The sequence below is a fragment of the Danio rerio genome, chromosome 23 (genome assembly GCF_052040795.2).
Source record: "Danio rerio strain M-AB ecotype USA chromosome 23, GRCz13ab, whole genome shotgun sequence".
Lineage (NCBI taxonomy): Eukaryota > Metazoa > Chordata > Actinopteri > Cypriniformes > Danionidae > Danio > Danio rerio.
In genome coordinates, this window is record NC_141043.1 from 5,020,390 (window position 1) to 5,041,460 (window position 21,071).

Consider the following 21,071-nt stretch of genomic DNA (forward strand, 5'->3'; position numbering starts at 1 on the left):
ATTTTTGACTTTCATTTGTTGTGCATTGTTTCATTATTTTATGATAAAAAAATACTAAAATACTAAAAAGAGAATAATGAATCATTTTGAACTGCTCTTTGTAATATTTTTACAAACCTATTATGACTTGTCACACCACAAATATGGAACAATATTTATATCAATAAAGAATTTAAAACAACTGACTAGATTTCAATCAAAGTCACTACATAGTAATAAAATCATGTTTAAACTTGAATAACGCAGAAGATTGCCAACAGACACATCTGCCCTGACCCGTGTCCGCTCCATGATCTGAGGCATCCATCAAACATTCCATAAAGTAAATCTTTCACGATCAATCTTTAGGGAATACACATGGAAACAAGCCTTCCGCACACTGAGCTCAGGAGAGGATGTGTGCAAAAGTTGTGCTGAGTTTGACGGATGACTGCATGCATTTAACATAACATTTAACCCTCCAGATGGAGGACCAGCAGCATTATGGTAATGACGAGTTGCACAAACACATTTGCACTCAAATACATGCAATATGCACACACACACACAGAAAGAGACACACACGCATGGATGTCCGAACATCGTAAATTTGGCAGAAGAAAAAGGTACCATTAGGACATCTGTGAAACCGTCTTTTAAACACAGCTGCTGTTTTATAGACAGTACAAGAGTGAACAGGATATACCATGAAGTGTATCTAAGATGGGAAAGATTACAACCTTTTTACCACTTCTACTCAAAATGCATCATTACCGGCTAAAATATCTGCAAATAGGGGTCTGTGATATTAACAAGATTGATATCTTCGATAACAATAATGCAATATTTAGTTACGTTTTTTTTCTCTGCTTGTTGATTTATCGCTGTTATCAGAAAATAAAGATAAGACTAACACACCTGAAGGTGGGGACATGTCTTAATGAGAGATCCGCTAAATAATTTGTTCAATTAATTCACTCAGAACAGAAAATTCATTTGAAAATGAAGCACACACACATGTTCTGCTTCAGCTTTGTTTTTGTTTTGTGTTAGTTTTTTATTTATTTATTTATTTTTTGATGGCCAAACAGTGGTCTGGAAATGCCACCCTTGGCTTATCCTAGTAGATGTGTTCCACACCGGCAAAGTTCACCTTCTTGATGCACCCATATCCCAGGCAAGCCTTTTCGGTGACCTTGTCGGGGACTTTACCCTGGACTCCTCAGAGGTGAGAGATCTGCTGTGGGCAATAGAGCAGGTCATCTCTTGGTGGGTTCGGAATACTACCACAGCCATATCACCCTGCAGCCCAAGACCGGTTACTCACTGAAACCAAGCAGAGCTGAGCCTGGTCAGTACCTGGATGGGAGACCACATGGGAAAAACTATAGGTTGCTGTTGGAAGTGGTGTTAGAGAGGCCAGCAGGGGGCGCTCAACCTGCAGTCTGTGTGAGTCCTAATGCCCAGCAAACTACACTGTCAGTGGGTGCTGTCTTTTGGATGAGACGTTAAATCGAGGTTTTGACTCACTGTGGTCATTAAAAATCCCATGGCACTTCTGGTAAAGAGCAGGGGTGTAACCCCGGTGTCCTTGCCAAAGTCCCTCAATTAGCCCTTACAATCATGGCCTCCTAATCATCCCTATCCACTGAATTGGCTCAATCACTGCCTCTCCACTCCACCAATAGCTGGTGTGTGGTGAGCGCACTGGGGCCGTTGTCCTGTGGCTGCCGTCACATCATCCAAGTGGATGCTGCACACTGGTGGTGGTGTGGAGAGACGCCCCCCATGATTGTAAAGCGCATTGGGTGTATGGCCATACATAATAAATGCGCTATATAAATGTACATTACATATCATTACTGTAATCCGCGCTGTCCTATTCCACTGGTTAGTGATCGTGTCAAGCCTCCTCGCAGGAAGATTATGCTCCAGTCCGAGGTTCCCGTTAAGTACATTAAAAATAGGAACACGAAGCGACCCTGAGGTGTCCTGCTTGGAGAGTAGGAGAAGCGTTCTCTCCCTGGTGTCTCCCACGTCTCAGCTTTGTTGCACTTCACCACAGCTTCGAGGGCGCTAGATGATGGGCTGCTTTCTCTCGCGACTCTTATTTTTAGCTCTTTCCTGGGATGCTCCGCTTTCTGGATAAGCACTTCCCATCTCGAAGCTGCCCCACCATAATAATAATAACTTTAATAACTTTATTTGTATAGCACTTTTCCAACATACATGCAACTCAAAGTGCCTCACAAACAACAACAACAAAAGCATTAAAATAGACCACAAAAACTTATCACATATACTGAAATAGAAACATTCATGTACACAAAATGTAAGTATATATTCACATGATCACACACACAATAGTCCTTACATATGCAGGCACACACCATACATTACATACATAAACCTACAACAAAATAGATAAAATGCGTACACCTAACAAACTTGTTTAATCATACGCAATTTTAAAAAGATGTGTCTTAACACGCTTTTTAAAAACATGAATAGGTGTGTCAGTGATTGTTCCGGTGATGCTGCTCGTTCAGACTGGTTAACGCTTCTCAGGCTGTTGTAGTAGCTCATTCAGATGGTCAGACTCAGCTATGCGATTCAATTCGCTGTCTGCCTCCCGAGTTTATAGGTGTGTATTTAAAGCGGTCATCGCCACACCACCCCTGACTCGTGTAAAGAGATTGTCGTCCTCCTGCTGAAGGATACAATCGAGTCAGCCCCTTCAGCCTGTATATATACATATATTTCCCTTTACTATAAATTACCATAGTATTTTAAACATGTAACACATGGTTTTATTGTATTTTTTGTTTTAGCTGTTATATACTATAATGTGTTTCTGTTTGGTACAGCATATTATTTACAGTAAATAACTGAACTGAACTATTATACCTCATATGTTTCATTGGCAGTTTTGTTGATCACTGAGACATGACTGACTTGGATTTAGGTTGCTTCGATTTTAAAATGAAAATTGTGAAAATAGCTTAGATGTAGCGAAGCTACTTTTGCCAAGTAGCTTTTAGCTTAGCTTGCTACATTTCCGAGGGGGTAGCTTTTAGTGTAGTTAGGCTACATTTTTAGTAGAGTAGCTAATAGCTTAGCTCAGGGGTTCCCAAACTTTTCAGGCCGCGACCCCCAAAATGACAATGCCACTGACTCGTGACCCCCAATATTCTCTGAGGTGGTTATAAATACAGAAACCTTGCATGCAATGGCACACACACACACCCATGGACCCAAGTCTATTCTTCTTTTAATTTTTTTTTTATGTATGAGAGCTGTAAATGGGCCACAAAGTTTAACCAGGTGTTATGAAATCTGCTGCATCTGACGCTATTGCTGTGTCTTTAATACAATGCAATTACCCCAGGGGTTGCAATCCAATAGAAGTAGTAACTATAAGCTACTATAGTAACTATATATGGTATAAACGACTATTTTTTTTCTCTTCAGAAGGTTATGGATAAAATATGGTAATTCTTATGGTTTAATAAAAATAAATAGATTTTTGGAAACCACCAGGCGACCCCCCTTCAATTTCCCGCGACCCCTCGGGGGGTCCCGACCCCTACTTTGAGAACCATTGGCTTAGCTCACTACATTTTTCAAGTAGCTTGCCCAACACTGAATTAAACACTGAATTAAACTGGAATTAAAGGTTCATTTTAACCGGGTTCTAAAAGACTTTATCACACAATCTCTCTATCTTGAAATTCTGGGTAAATGAAGTAATCATACTCCAAAGAACACTTACAAATTCCACAGGCCACATTCATGGTTTTTGTAAAAAGCAAGTTCTTCGGTCTAGTCACATGATGTAATTGTTGTACAGGCTGTTGTCTGTGTCTGAGGTCTCTGGCATGAGAAATCACTGGAGGTGAACTTTCCCAATAGCTCACAGCACAGCCAAATGTTTCCCAAACAAACCTGAAGACTTCCTGGACCGGCTGACAGCTAAGATCATTTAGAGTCTTTCCTCCAAACAATTTAAACAGATGGAGACAAGGGCTGCAAGTGAGCAATGCACAACATTGTCCCCTACTTCCCAGTCAATCTGCTCTTGTTGTGCATTTAGTATTATATAACTAATTTCTTGATTGAATCAGCACTGTTGCAATGCACAACTCCTACACAGAGCAGTTGATTTGAAATGGCTCTGAGCATTGCGTTTGGTGCCAGCTCAAAATTATGGGAACGTTAGTTCAGTTGTTTTCACATGTGCTGCAGCCAAATTGACCTATTGCTTTATTGAGTAGTTTGAAGTGCTTCCAATTTATCTGTGAGCTGCGTTACTGTATACTTCTGTTTTCTTGGGAGAATGACATTTTGAAAAGTAAAATGTACATTAAGTAAGCTATTAGTTAAAATTACACTAACATATAAAATGATTCTGATGTTTATGCCAAATTTAACCCTCTATTACACGCATTATGATAAATCTGTTAAAAAAATATTATTGTTTCTTAAAATGCCTTAAAGAGCCCTTACTTTGCATTTAAAAAGGTCATATTTTGGTTTTAGGGGTCTCCAACAACAGGCTGATAGGCGTGCAAGGTCAAAACACACTTTCATTGTCTTATAATATGCATTTATTTTTACCCAATTATGCCAGCGACTCAGATATGAATCGTTCAGCGATTCATTTGTTCCCAAACCTCTCCTTAGCACGAAGCTAATCTGCGCTGATTGGATCGATGACCCAGTAGGTTGCGATTGGTCAACAGTAGGGATGTAACAATATTGTAAATACCATCATACCGCAATAGTAATTTTTTTCAATATAACCGTAGTCGCATGCCTCAATAAAACTATAGTTCTGAGAAAAGTTTGCTTAGGCGAATGAAGCGAACGGGAGGTAGCGGGAACTACAATTTCCATCAGCCCAGGCGTGGCCATCATCCTTTGCGATCTGTTGTTACTACAGATCCAGTAATGCGGAAATAGAGTGTGCTGCTAGTTGCGGGGAAGAAAAAGAGCTGGAAATGATCGAACCTAAAGCGGGTTTTAAATCAGATGTGTGGAAGCATTTCGGTTTCTTTCTTAAAAGATACGAAAAAGGAGAAAAGGTGACAGACAAAAAAAAAAATGGTATGCAGGCACTGCCAGACTGTGGTGAAATATAAGTTGGGGAATACAACTAAAAACAGTCGTGGGGACTGCAGAACTCAGCACGCTTGTTAGATTGATGCAGACATTGACTTGTACCGCAAAGAGACCTCTATCTCACACATGGCTTGTCCTCTTAAGTGGTGGAAAGACAATGCACAACGTTACCCACTGCTGTCAACCTTGGCTAAATCATATCTCTCTGTCCCAGAAACCTCAGTCCCAAATGAGAGGCTTTTTTTTCTGTTGCAGGGGACATGCCCAGAGATCCCTGCTTTTACCTGATTATAGTTATATGATAATTTTCCTCAAAAACCCATCTCTATCTAAGTGAGTGAGTGACTAAATGTTGAAAGTGATGAGTTTTTAACAATACTAAATTAAAACCTAATTTTTTATATGGTTTAATAGTTTTTTGTTATTAAAATTGAAAAATTGAAGTTCCTGCTTCGAAACTTACAGATAGATGGCTGATTTGTATGTCATTGATATGTTCAGTGCTAAGGTAAATGAACACTTTTGGCACTTTTTTCGAGTCTTTTCATTAGATTTGTTTTTCCTGTAAATTATTCAATAAATACCGTACCGTGCCATTCATACCGAGGTATTATCGTATCGTGAAATTCTGATACCGTCACATCCCTAGTCGACAGCGTTCAGCATAAGACAGAGAGAAAAGCCCACCATGGCTATGAAATAGCAGGAAGAGAGTATATGAAAGCCCAACGCAGGAATGCAATAAATGAATGCAGGTAAACACCAGCATATTGCTCGTCTCTTCAACTTAACCCCAAGTAATAACAACACCCATTCAGTATTAATCCACACTGTGGCAAAAGTTGAACTATTTTGAAAATTGACCGCGCCACACGTGTGTAAGAATGGCTGATGGTGGCCATAGCAAAGGCAAACAGCAGAGGATTGCCAGCTCAGAAACGCATTTAAATCAGTAAAGGAAGAAGCATGCGTAGCGTTTTTAAGATGAAAGTAGAAAAACACAGGAACTATGTTTCTAACTACAGCTCCAAAGGTGTAGTTGCGAGTGCTCAAGTTTGCGACGCAGTTTGCGTATGTTTGTTGGAGCGACTGATTTGGGAAACGGCAAATCAACAAACTATGTTTGTAATGACGGAACTTGCGAGCTTAGTTGGCTGATGATGGTTTTGGGAAACGCATCCCAGGATGATATTGGGAAAATAGAATTCAATTTACAGTTTCTCAGTTCCTTTAGCTTACTGTCTACTTTCTTTCTGCACGTTGGATTACCGTCATTGAATTATATTTGTTTATTAAAATAGTCATTTATTTTTCTTTAAATTATCTAATGTAATTTGGCATTCCGACTATGATTCATTACCAAAACATATTCATAATTAATACATTAGCAGTTTTATATTGTGGTTCATATAATCAGGGGTTATAGTCTTGCACAAATTTTTGTCTCCCCAAAAGAAAGATAAAAAAACCCCAAAAATTCCTAGAAGAAATGTGGTCACGGGGGTCTAAATTAGACATTAAGCATAGTTAGCTAATGTGTATAAGTTTTTCTTCAGAACAGCAAGTCTTTTCAATTAACTCACTAAGGAGCAGAGAAGAAGCTGCAATTAGCAAATACAGTCAGGGTGAATGCTAGCAGCTAATTCAGCCTTATAATGATAGACACTTCAGGCCCAAGGCGAATGTTTTATCATTTTGTTTGAGGATTTTTTGGCATGTCTCGTTAAGAAGCTGTTATGTTGCTAATTGATGTCTGAGTGAGGTCGAGATTGTATGGCGGAATGAGGAAGTAGAAATCATTTTTCATTGACAACCCAACGACTGTCACAATCAGTATAATTATGCAAAGAAGATGAACTAATACAGCATAATGATAAGATATTCAAATGGTGGCTGATTGCTAACTAAACTATCTTTCCCATTCATGCCAGCTTATACGCGTTTAACTTCAGTCTCAAATAAGTCATGATGTTTAGAGTTGAGCGTGATTTTATAGTGTTTTATTACCACTTTTGAATTCCAAGAGTAAAGCAGTTTGTTTTAGGACTACACAGCCGTGAGTTGTTACAATAAAGCCACAATTAATGGACATTCATCAATATTAAAACACTCAAACACACTGAAAAAAAACGATTACAGTATGATTTGCACTTGTTAACATCATATATTTGCACTGAGACGGATTTAGCAGCAATTGATAATGTTGCAGCACTATGCCTATGGAACAAAATCAATGCCAAAAGTATTGAATTAAAAAGCTTGTTGAATAACAAAAAACTGAAAACAATAATACATCGATTTAACAAGTTCTTGCATTTTAATGACTTGAATTCCAGGGTTTGTATTTTTAAGTCCTGAAATTTAACATAGCTGTTTATTTAAGCTGTGAATATTTTAACGAAAAATATTTCAAACATGTTTTCATACTTATAAGTTCAATGGGGTATATGCCGAGCTAGTGCTGTTCCCATGCTGATAAACTTCCGGTGACCTGTTATTGTGAACTTTTTTCCATTTTATACGGTTCCTTTTGCAGCATCGATGTTATAATGTTATTAAAATACATTCAGTTAAATAAACTTTGACATTTATTTAGTTGCTCAAGCGTAAAACGGGAGAAAAAGCCGTTTACTCGCACACGCCCGTCAGAACCGGCAGGCTAGCGCAGAAGCTCCATTGAATATACTGGGGTAAAATAAATGGTCATATTATAAAGACATGGAGGTGGAAAATGTAATTTGATGCAGTGCTTTTTGTACAATCTGAGGCCCACTTTAAATCGGACATCACTCAGCTAGTGTGGATCGCTGATTTTTAAAGAAAACAGACCTTAAACGCGCCGGTTTTTGCATTGGCATTCAGTTCACCGGAAGCGCTTAACCCAGGTTACTGTCAAATTAAAAGTCCTACTAGCATGCTTCGGCATATACGTTATAATTCATATTCAATTTGAAGATTTCACTTACAAAATGTTCAATACCTTTTAAAAATACTATGTATAATATTCAAAAGGCAATTTTCAGTTCGTTTTATTTCAGTTCAAATATTCACTTCCATAAATTCAGTGGTTCAAATTCGACTGTTAAAATTCAACATTACATCCGGGAACTGCAGGAAAAGCAATAGATTGCAGAATGAAGATCGCCAGCTGCTCTTTCCCCAGCAGGTGGAGATGGAATAATTTAAGATTTTTAACCCAGTAAATAGGCGAGAAAAAAGCTAATAAAGGCACAAAAGTAGCATTTAATATTAAAGGGCACATAGATTACCCCTTTTTTCATATTTATTATAAGTCTTTTGTGTCCCCAGAATGTGTCTGTAAAGTTTCAGCTCAAAACACCCATCAGAGTATTTATTATAGCTGTTTGAAGTGTCTGTATTATAGCTGGGAAAAGGTTGTTGCTGTTTTTTTGCACTGGGCCTTTAAGGCTAGTCAACCCCGCCCACCGTTCCCACGTGCCTGTCAGCAACATGCCTCAATCGCCGCCCTCGGCTGCCTCAGGAAGCAGATCTCACGTAACGTTTGTGAGAAATACGACAGTAAGAACTTACCAATCAGTTTTTGATGCATTTTTTTTTGTGGAGTTGCAACAATGAGTTCACGCACACACAGTGCAGACACACACACACATAGCACAGACACGTAGCGCAGACACACACACACACACACATACATAGCGTTGACACGCAGACTTGTAAAACTCACTCTTGATCACGTTTGATGATGATTGATGATCCTAGCAAACTGAATAGACCTTTTATTCCCGGTTGCTTTGCGCTCATCCTGTCTTGTTGATATGATTATATGCGTTACTACGGAGACATGTTAATGCGTGCAGCTGTCAATCAATATTGGTGGGCGGGGGGACCGCACTCCTACGTCAAGTTGCGGTCGATCTGAAAACCGCTCCAATTGGTACATCGTTTTTATGTTGTTACATTTGAAAAAAAAGGACTGGGTGTGTTTATTTAACCCCAAATATGACAATCTATACACTATACTTACACACATTTATGTCCAGACAGCTTTAAAAGTAGATTTTTTACCATAAGTGCCCTTTAATATCAATGTCTTGGCCATTAAAAGTAATAAAAGGAGTATGAGTAAAATGAGTAAATGATGTTTTGGTCATCTATATTTGCCCTTATGTAACGGAAGCCAGCTGGTGATCGCGTAAACCTCAGTCCTCTGATCCAGCGACAGACGTTGTTCTGCAATCTTTAGCCTCCTCGCCGGCTCGTGCCCTGCTCGGACCGGTGGGGTTACATTCACATAAACGGTCTTTTGACAAATATGCACTGTAAAAAATGGCCGTGATTTCAACGGTAAAAATGCTACAGTACAAATCTGTAACCTGGTTAACGGTATGTTTCCTTAATATATACGGCGAATAACCGTAAACTGACTTCACCAGAATTCCCTGCATGGCACATAACTTTTTATTCATTTGGTTGACATTAATATGGATCTTTTTAGTTGTTTCCCCATCAGTTATGGACATTAGAGATTTATGTTACATCTAATGTTGATAAATAATGTTTATTTCATGACTTTAATTTTATGCGTGTTACCATACTGGTGTTTAGTAGCTGTGTGAATGACACTGAGCACCTTCTACATGCTGATACTCTTTTCTGCTTGTGGGAAAAGTTAATTGTGATGAGGATTAACTCATTATGTAGCTTCCTTACCACCACCTGCATGTGGGTGTGCTAACGTGTCTAACTGTGTAACAAAAGATGTGTAAATGTTGATCATTCAAAATACAGACATATAACCTCTATAAATTAATAAAATACGGTAATTTACCGTAAAAATGAAAAATTACTTTTAAGGTTTGTACCATGTTTTTAACAGTAAAATACTGGCAACCACAGCTGCCGTTTTTTTTAACGTAAATTTTACGGATTTATTTTTTACAGAGTGATCTTACACATTCTCTATCTTTATTAACTCTTTCTTCTATAGATGTAAAGTATTATACTGACAGCTAAAGAATAAAAACGCAAGAGAAACCACAGAGGAAATATTATAATAATACAAAATAGATAAACATAACTGGCAGGACTAAGAACAATTAAGAACAAAGATATACAAAACCAGACTGTATTATTTTTTTCAGTTTGTGTTATTCTACAAGCTTTTCAATTCAATACTTTTGGCATTGATTTTGTGCCATATATGCCAATACACTTAACACCTAGTTAAATTGAGTTTGAGGTTAGTAAACAATACGCAACAGTGAATTCAGTTGATCTTGCTCTCAATATTTATACTTATACAGAACTATTAGCCCCCCTTTGAGTTAGTTTTTCTTTTTTAAATATTTCCCAAATGATGTTTAACAGTGCAAGGACATTTTCACAGTATGTCTGATAATATTTTTTCTTCTGGAGAAAGTCTATAAGCTATATTTTAGTTCGCTAGTCAACAGAACAAACCATTGTTATATAATAACTTGCCTAATAACCCTAACCTGCCTAGTTAACTTAATTAACCTAGTGAAGGCTTTAAATGTCACTTTAAGCTGTATAGAAGTGTCTTGAAAAATATCTAGTCAAATATTATTGACTGTCATCATGGCAAAGATAAAATAAATCAGTTATTAGAGATGAGTTATTAAAACTATTATGATTAGAAATGTGTTGAAAAAATCTTCTCCCCGTTCAACAGCAATTGGGGAAAAAATAAACAGGATGGCTAACAATTCAGAGGGGCTAATAATTCTGACTTCAGCTGTATAACACAAAACTCCTGATCTTTCAGCCTGCCATGGCTAGATATCCTTGAACTGTAAAATCTTGGCTCAAGTTCTTTGAGAACACATTTGTTTGTCTCTCCTCTCCCCTGCGTGCCATAACATCTCAACGGCCTGTGAATTTCAGAAGTGTGACGGCATTTAATGTTCTTCTAATGAACTCTCCCAAAGATAGTAAGAGCTCATGATCAGGCCTGGAGGGCTATAAAGTTGACCAGGAATCCCTTTTCTCACTGTGCAACATTTATTATTGTTTCACTGCTTTTTCAATTCCATGAATGAGTGTTGTAGGAAAACCTTGAACATCAGATTAACGTCCTGCCATAACCATGGAGTTTTACAGTCTTGACATTTGGCAGTTTCAGTATGACATATGCAGAGATGTATAAAGTACTAGAGACCCAGACTTAAGTAAAAGTACAAGTGCTCTTTCGAAAAAGTGACTTGAGTAGAAGTTGGAGCACTCTTTAAGCACCAGACTTAAGTGGAAGTACTAAAGTGTTCAACATTTTTTGTACTTCAGTTTTGCAAGTAGTTTATTTCCAAATGTACTACTCAAGTACTGAAAGTAAAAGTACAAGTATTGTGTAATGTAGTTATTAAAGAAAGCAGTCAAAAGACATCATGTTGTTCTGCTTATTTTCGATATCTTTTTTTGGGGCACATGATTAACCAGAATGAAAAGAGACATGCCTTACGATACTGTTTTTCTCTAGCGCTTGAACCACAGATCTGACGGATTATAACAGCTTTAACACACACCTTTCAAAGTTGTGTGTCACAAAAACACTCCGTAATCCACTCAAAAAGATATTGAAACCCATTTTTGGATCACAAATTACCGGTTGTAAACACTGTAAACGGAAGTTCTAAACATTCTACCGGAAGACGCTGGTCGCTATTGGTGCCCTCCATGCAGCAGCCAAGAAAAATGTCTATTCAAGAGTTCACACTTGGCTGATAATCATAAAGCGTATCTGGCATGCTGTCCCGGGAGAGATCCCTGAGCTCGTAATATCCTCGAGCCGGGGGCTCCCTCCCGTTAGAAGGGCGAGAGGGGAGTTCGAGGTCAGGTAGGTCTCGAGAACTCCCCTGCTTGTCACCGTGAGAAGTGTAAACTAAGGTTGTACGGGGTGATAATTTGTTTTAGTCGATTAGCTATGGTTTATGTTTTTGGACGGTGGGAGGAAACCGGGGAACCCGAGGGAAACCCATGCGAACACGGGGAGAACACGTAAACTCCGCACAGAAACACCAACCGGCCCGATAGGTTGGACCGATGGTGTTCTTGCTGTGAGGCAACAGTGCTAGCCACTGGGCCACCATGTCGCACGATCAGAAAAAGGGGGAGGAAGTAGGGGTGGAAAGGGGGGGGGAGGGGGCTTCAAGACGAAGATAACTGGAGTGAAAAACTCAGGTTATTTATAAAGCTTCCGTAATCATCTAATAGGGCTGATTACAGAGCTGATAAGGAGCCAGCCGTGTTTATTATAAGCAAGTGATCCTCTCGAAATTAGTTTATGAATAAACCATACTAATTGTAACGAGTAGGGGTGTGAATCTACACTGGGCTCACGGTTTGATTCGGTTACGATTATCATGCCATCAATTCGGTTCATTTCGATATCTCGGTGCATCGACGATGCTTTCCATACATAATTAGATTTTTTCGTCACAGCACAAGACTTTTTTTTTATTACAGTCTATAAATATATTTATATATTATTTGTAATACAACCTGCTCAACAGAAAGGGCTGCGATCGGCTTTAGAAATGAAAGCGCTGTTTACCGATGGCGGGAAGAACAGCCAAGGTTACAGTCTGTATGTGCGTAATACACGGTTGTCACAGGTAATCCATAATAGACACAGTGGAGAAAACTCGCTCCAAAGGCACGCTCGTGTCTGGATTAACTAGTAGCGCTTTAACAGCCGAAAGGAGAGGAAAAGTTACCTCACATACAGGCCAGCGCTGCAGGTCAAATGTGTGTGAGAGAGAGGTAAAGATGGAGTTTTACAGCATTTCTCCGTAGTGCTGTGCTGCCTTCAAAAGAGCGTTATTTACTCCTTGCCTCCTTCGCCATAGTATTCTACTGCGACATTGCGCATAGGAGATAAATGACGTCAGCACGTAATAACCGGTTATGATTATTACTGAACTGATTACTGCACATAAAAAAATCTATCAGAGTAAAAGTATTAAACTCATCGAAAATATGTACTGAAGTAAACGTGGAAGTAGGAGAAAAAAACAATACTCCAGTAGAGTACAGATACAGCCTTTTAGTACTTAAGTACAGTAGTGAAGTAGTTCTACTTCGTTACTATACATCTCTAGACACATGGCAGTGTTTTAGTTTAATGTTATGCCATATTTCCTCTCGCAGTTAGTGAGAATTTGATTGTTCACTCTGGGATAGCAGACAGGTTTGCCAAGCAGGAATTCTCTCAAGCGCTCATTCCTCTTGAGTTCGTCTCAATGGGTTTAACATCTTTCATTGTGTACTTTCCTGTTCAAAAAAGTTTCTTTAAACTTGACCTTCAGCTGTCTGCACTCATCCTAATGTAATTTACCACAGCTAGCAGCCAAGAAATATATATGGCTTCTTGCACAGACCTCTGCTAGAAGGCTGACATAAGGATTCCTCTATTTGATAAATCAGTCTTCTAAGTTATTTGAAAGTGAGTGGAATGCAAATATTTTCTTTTGCACCTTTACAACTGAACCTTTAACTACACATGTTGAAGTATTGCACATGCTCTGTATGTAAAAGTATAAACAGATCCAGTGTTTATGAGGGCAGCATGGTGGTGCAGTGGGTAGCGCTCTCGCCTCACAGCAAGAAGGTCGCTGGTTCGAGCCTTGGCTGGGTCGCTTGGCGTTTCTGTATGGAGTTTGCATGTTCTCCTCATGTGAGTTCTCCTCCGGTTTCCCCATCAAAAGACATGCGGTAAGTGAATTAGGTAAGCTAAATTGTGCATGTTGTATGAGTGTACAACATCTTAAACTTAAATAAGAAGGGAGCACAGAGAATTTGCCGCTAGCACAGTTAGCACTTTGCAACCAACCCTGCAGCAAACTCTTTCAAGATGAGAGAAGATGACAAGGAATAACCCGCAAGCTAAACAAACAACAGAAGTGCTTACCCAATTCATTGTTCTTGACGATCAACCGCTTTCAGTTGTTGATAATGCGGGATTTCGCCGCCTTCTCAATGTTTTGTAGCCGAAGTACGAGATTCCCATTGGTATCAGTGCAACCCTATTTCCTACAGTCCAAAGACATGCAACATAGGGGAATGGGATAAACATTTATTAGCTGTAGTATGTGAGTGTGTGAATGAGAAAGTGTGTGGATGTTTCCCAGCACTGGGGGTTCACAATTAGGTTACTCTCAGTGCTGGGTTGCTGAAAGATGCTATAAGGCAGGGGTCTCAAACTCACGGAACGCAGGCCATTTGCGGCCCTCAGTGCAATATTTTGTGGCCCGCGCCGACCGCTGTACACTGACGGAATCAGCGGAGCGGGGAGAGAGAGCGCTTCCCGGTCCGTTGATTCTATCCGTACACAGCGGTCACTGGCATTCCCCGCCCGCCGTGTAAACAAAGGGGCGGGAATGCCGGTGACGTCACCACGCACCCCGCCCCTTTGTTAGACGCTGTGACGGGCGGGAAATGTTAGGAGGGAACTCGCGCCGGCCAGAACCAAGGTAAGCTGTTCCCGCCCCTGCCTGCCATTTAGCTACCTATCTGCAGCCTGCCACCTACCTAGCTACAGCCTGCATCTTATATATATTATAGGTAGATACAGACTGGTACAGACTGATGTGACTGGAGTGGGGTGGGGGTGTTTATTTATACATATATACGCCTTTTTTAGGTGAGGGAATGGAAGTTTTGAGTGTGTGAGAAGTGGGTGAGAAGTTATTCTCCACCTTGAACTTCAATAAGTCAAAGTACAGGTCTAGACTTAATGATGATCATCTTCAAGCCATACTGAGGGTCTCAACTGCTTCCGCTGTAAAGCCAAATGTGGTTCAGATTTGTGAGAAGAAGCGCTGTCAAGTCTCTGGCAGCAAGGAGTAGGCAAAAGATGCCAGAAGAACTGTTCATGATCTTCACTCAATGTTCTATTAATGTTCAGGACACTTCATGTTCAGAAGAAATAATTAAAACTGTTAATAATGACATTTGAGGACTTTTTTTTTGTGTGAAATCCCTTATGCGGCCCAGCCTCACCCAGACTTTGCCTCCTGCGGCCCCCAGGTAAATTGAGTTTGAGACCCCTGCTATAAGGGGATGTGCAAATATACATTTATGCTGTTTTAATGAGGAGGTGTTCCAGCTAGTGAAAGCTAGTAAGCCGTTGGTTAGCGTGACTAAAACCTTTTATTCAGGTCTTAACAAACCCAAAGCGAATCATTACATCATCTGCTTGCAAGATCTAACATTAAAATCTCTTTAAAGTTTGCGTAGGTGAAAGCATGTGCAGGAGAAAGACTTGTTGCTGGTGGGTGTTTATGATGGCAAGAAACGATACTGAAGCCAGAGCCATTCATGAGCAGCTGAGAGTGCAAACACCATGACTCAGGCCAGAAGCTTCATGCAGTCTCCACTGACTAGATATGCTCTTTATAGGTGTGTGGTATTTCCTCTCAGGCCACACACGATGGAAATGTGAGAGCTTTCATACTGAAGATCTCAAACACTCCAAGGCTGTAAATATAATGTGGAAATTACTTTAAGAGAAGTTACCAGGTATTACACGTACACTTGAAGGCAAAATGATTAGCACTCATTTACAATTTTAATTGTTTTTCAAATTTTCCCCAAGTGATGTTTACCAGAACAGATTTTTTACAGTTTTCCTATATTATTATTCATTCATTTTCTTGTCGGCTTAGTCCCTTTATTAATCCGGGGTTGCCACAGCGGAATGAACCGCCAACTTATCCAGCACGTTTTTACACAGCAGATAACCTTCCAGCTGTAACCCATCTCTGGGAAACAATATTATTATTATTATTATTATTATTATTATTATTATTATTATTATTATTATTATTATTATTATTTGGGCGAGGCAGTGGCGCAGTAGGAAGTGCTGTCGCCTCACAGCAAGAAGGTTGCTGGGTCGCTGGTTTGAACCTCGGCTCAGTTGGCGTTTCTGTGTGGAGTTTGCATGTTCTCCCTGCCTTCGCGTGGGTTTCCTCCAGGTGCTCCGGTTTCCCCCACAGTCCAAAGACATGTGGTTCAGGTGAATTGAGTAGGCTAAATTGTCCATAGTGTATGAGTGTATGAGTGTGTGTGTGAATGTGTGTGTGTGGATGTTTCTCAGAGATGGGTTGCAGCTGGAAGGGCATCCGCTGTGTAAAAACTTGCTGGATAAGTTGGCGGTTCATTCTGCTGTGGCGACCCCGGATTAATAAAGAGACTTAGCTGACAAGAAAATGAATGAATGAATCACGGACGCAGGGAGAACATGCAAACTCCACACAGAAACGCCAACTGACCCAGCCGAGGCTCAAACTAGTGATTTTCTTGCTGTGAGGCGACAGAACTACCAACTGCGTCGCCACAAACTAAGCAGATAATATAATATAATGCAATATAAAGATGTTCAACTTTAGTTTGAATAAAAACTATCTATTTTGATATCAAAATTAAATGATGAATGAATACCTGCTGTACAAAGGCGACACAGCGACATATCCTTCATAGGATATTTTTATGCATAATTGGAACTTTATAATAGGAAGAGGTTATCGTGATTATTTGGATATTGTGGGTAGTTAACATGATCTGCAGTGTGTTGTATAATAGTGACTGCACATTCAGATTTTTTAACCTTATAGTAATTGATGGAGTATAAAATATTATTTCTCCGTTTAAAATTAATAAGCCAGAAACAATCAATCACCTGAAAATATGCATTTACATTCACACACTGTTAATGTTGACATAACCGTCCTTGGGCATGTTATGCAACTCTCAATGCACACGCTGACAACAAGCCACACATTGAGCTGCATGATAACCATATTCTCACAGCTGTCTGAATCATTTGTCAATCTTAAACATGAAATTACATGTCTATTCACCCACCTGTAGTAGCAAAAGACAAAGTAGTAACACAAAATCGTGGGGGAAAGTGGTTGCGGCGAGTTGAAAGCCTGCTGATTGTGTGTGTATCTGTTCAGCGTATGTTTTAAAGACAACGTCATGTAGAGACAAGCTCTGCAAAACATGTCATCAGAAATGAAAACAGAAGTACAGTGGGTGTGGTGCAGGTGAAGGCATCGTGCTCCACCGTCAAGCTGAAAGTAAGGCATGTGACATCTGTTGAACAAACTTCTCCCAATTGTTATTTTAGAGGCGATTGTAGACCTTTAGTTCTTAGTCATTTGTGTACTTAAAGCGAATACCTCAGCTTTTAAGGTCTGGCTGAAACATATTTGTGCACAGATGTAATTTAAATTTTGAGCAAAACTGGAATATCCCATAAAACATTTGTAAAAAGGATGCTTTTCCATCCAGAGAGTCTTGCACACTCTTGCATTCACACACATACACTACAGCTAACTGACCCTTCGCTAAGCCACACCCAAAAATCGCCACCCACCAATCATGGCTTAGCAACTGTAGCTACGCGCGGGGGCTCTGTCAAGCTTTCGAGCGAGTGCATATGGATTGTGCAAATCTGATCAGAATATTTTCCTTTTCAAAACCTAAAACCCAAAAGGAGAAATGCCAGCTTGGATCAAGCTGTGTGAGAGGCGCTAAAGGAGCGGAGCTAAGTTGGTTTTGTTTTGATATTCCTGACACATTCAGTGAAAGACACACTGCAATAACTCACACATCTCTTACTCTAAACAGATCTAAACTGGGTCCCAGTTTATATTAAGTGGCCTTAACTAATATGTACTTACACAGGAACTAATAGTTTGGTACAATGTACTTATAGTGTAAATTACTATCAAGAGGGGAATTATTGACTAAACAACCTCCTGCACCACTAGCCTACATTGCCGAGATGAGAAAACACAGACAGCTGTGAAAATGTCTCCAGTTCAAATCAATTCAGAATCTCACTGCTGCACAAACTGCTACAGACTTCTCCAAAAGACTGCAGTTATTGAAACAAAGTTACTTGCGATCCGACCAGAACTACCAGATCACACAGGACCACTTCATCGTGGACCCTGACAGCATACAGCCGGTGAGTCCTCTACTCCAGCTACTGTTTTGAGCTCAGAAAAACAGAATGAAACGGTTGAAAATGAGCATGATAACTGAAGGCATAACCAGGTTCATTCATTCATTCATCTTCTGCCGCTTTTGCGGGGCCGGGTCGCGGGGGCACCAGTCTTAGGAGAGAACCCCAGACTTCCCTATCCCCAGACACTTCCTCCTGCTTCCGAGGATCCCGAGGCGTTCCCAGGCCAGCCGAGAGACATAGTCCCTCCAATGTGTCCTGGGTCTTCCCTGAGGCTGCCTCCCGGTGGGACATGCCTGGAACACCTCCCTAGGTAGGCGTCCAGGAGGCATCCGAAACAGATGCTCGAGCCACCTCAGCTGACTTCTCTCGATGTGAAGGAGCAGCGACTCTACTCCGAGCTCCTCCGGGTGTCAGAGCTCCTCACCCTATCCATAAGAGTGCGCCCTGCCACCCTTCGAAGGAAACTAATTTCGGCCGCTTGTATCCGAGATCTTGTCCTTTCAGTCATGATCCAAAGCTCATGACCATAGGTGAGAGTAGGAACGTAGATCGACCGGTAAATCGAGAGCTTTGCCTTTCGGCTCAGCTCCTTCTTCACCACAATGGACCGGTACATCGACCGCATTTCTGCTGCCGCTGCACCAATCCGCCTGTCAATCTCACGTTCCATCCTTCCCTCACTCGTGAACAAAACCCCGAGATACTTAAACTCCTCCACCTGGGGTAAGGACCTTCCTCCTACCTGGAGATGGCAAACCACCTTTTTCCGGTGGAGCACCATGGCCTCGGACTTGGAGGTGCTGATTCTCATCCCAGCCGCGTCACACTCGGCAGCAAACCGCCCGAGTGCATGCTGAAGGTCCATGTCTGATGAAGCCAACAGAACAACATCATCTGCGAATAGCAGAGATGAAATTCTGAGTTCCCCAAACCGGACCCCCTCCAGCCCAAGGCCGCGCCTTGAAATTCTGTCTATAAAAATTATGAATAGAATTGGTGACAAGGGGCAGCCCTGCCGGAGTCCAACAGGCACTGGAAACAAACCTGAATTATTGCCGGCAACCACCACCTGCAGGGGGAGCCGTAAGGAGCCGGTGCATTGTGGAACGGGTGGTGGTCGAAGGTTAGGACCACGACAACCCGGGCACAGAAACTTTGCATAACCAGGTGTGTGACTAAAAGGTACCCGTGGGGTCAGATTACAAAGTTCATATGCTAATGCATTACCGTCCCCTACCCCAAATACAGCTCGGACTCAAGTACAGTTTCAGAACAGATATGAAGCTTTGAGTAATATGGGCGAAGAATCCCCAAATGCAGTCAGACAGAGATCTCATGTCTCAGCAGCTAATTAAGCATTCAACAGGGGCCATGACCAACCAGACAATGGCATTCTGCACTGATCGCAGCCGAAAAAAAAAAAAAAAACACTGATTGTTGGAGATTCAATAATCAGGAATTTAGGAGTATGGCTACAGTGACATATAGCTTCCCTCATGCTACCGTTTCTGACGTAAACGAAGAATTTTAGAACATATTAAAAAAGCACAAGACTGCAAAACAGATCATCATCCATGTGGGGAAGAATGATATTCGGAAAGAGCAGTCAGAACTGCTCAAGAGGGATTTCTGTGAGCTCTTGGAAACAGTTGGAGGATTAAACATTTAGCCATTCATCAGTAAAAAAAATAAATAATAATAAAAAATATATAAATTTAGTGACATGCTTTAAAACCATAATAAATTAGAGTCTGGATTCAAGCAATGATGCAACTGTTTTTGAAAACCTCATTAGAGTAATCTTTTAATAAATATGTAGGAGATAAATATGGCATAAAAGTGTGTCTTGGCATAAAAAAAAATTGTCTGCTTCTTATTTGATTATTAGTGAGACTAATGTTGCCAGTTAATGAACCTGAAACACACATGAGTCTAATCAATGGTGTAATAGCGGTGTTATCATTGCAGCTTGTGCAGTCACTCTCCACAAGCTGCACCAGATGAGCCTTTCGGCAACTCTAAGAGTGCTATCACAGTACACTGAAAAAAAATTATGTCTGCAAGACTGTTGCAAACAATTTATATCTGTTGAATTTAAACAAATAAATGAAAATTAGAAATGTTCAACTTAGTTCCTTCGTTTAAATTCAGCTCAAGTAAATGATTTACAACCACTTAATATAAAAAAAAGTAAATCCAAGGAATCGTCCTTGAGTCATTTTTTTGAGTGTACATTGGAAATAATGTGACAGTGATATGCTGTCGATGCTGTTTCAATTAAGATAAAATGTTTAACTTCAAGACAGATTTCAATCGGTCTGCACAGCGCTGCATGAAGTGCACTTAATGATTTTGAAAGAATAATAATAACTGAATGAGTTGCTAAATAAATAATTTGAATGAATGAGTCAGTGAATTGAGACAGGGAATTGTTGCAACCTAAACACAATATTTTTTTGATAGATGTTGGAAACCTGTAATCATTGACTAAAATAGTGTATATTTATTATTATTATTATTATTTTATAATTACAGGTTTACAAGATTCTTCACAACTCATAAAGGTTTGGAGCACCTTGAAATTGAATTTTTTTTGAGCTTTTAAAACTTTCAAGTGTACATTAAATGTGTTATTTTTTACGTTTGTAGTTATATTTCAAGCAGAATTGTGTAAAAACATTTAATGCATGTTTGCTGTTTTGTGCTCATGCATTATTCAGTGTAGCGCCTTAGTCCCTTTATTAATCCAGGGTCGCCACAGCAGAATGAACCGCCAACTTATCCAGCACATTTTTATGCAGCAGATGCCCTTCCAGCCGCAACCCATCTCCCTCTACTCACACACACACACTCTTACACTACGGACAATTTAGCCTACCCTTCACCTGTACATGTCTTTGGACTGTGAGGGAAACCGGAGCACCCGGAGGAAACCCACGCGAATGCAGGGAGAACTTGCAAACTCCACACAGAAACTGAGCCGAGGGTTCGAACC

At 40.2% G+C, this 21,071-nt stretch overlaps 1 protein-coding gene across 2 annotated transcripts in view; it reads right to left on the reverse strand.

Moving 5' to 3' along the window:
- The window catches only part of ngfa (nerve growth factor a (beta polypeptide)), a 48,754-nt gene that overhangs the window by 21,484 nt on the left and 6,199 nt on the right, over window positions 1–21,071 (reverse strand). The window contains 1 exon segment of one of the 2 annotated variants that reach the window (NM_131064.3): window positions 14,006–14,127. The exons of the other annotated variant lie outside the window; for it this stretch is intronic. The gene's annotated coding sequence lies outside the window, so the exon portion shown is untranslated. 2 annotated transcript variants of the gene reach the window in all.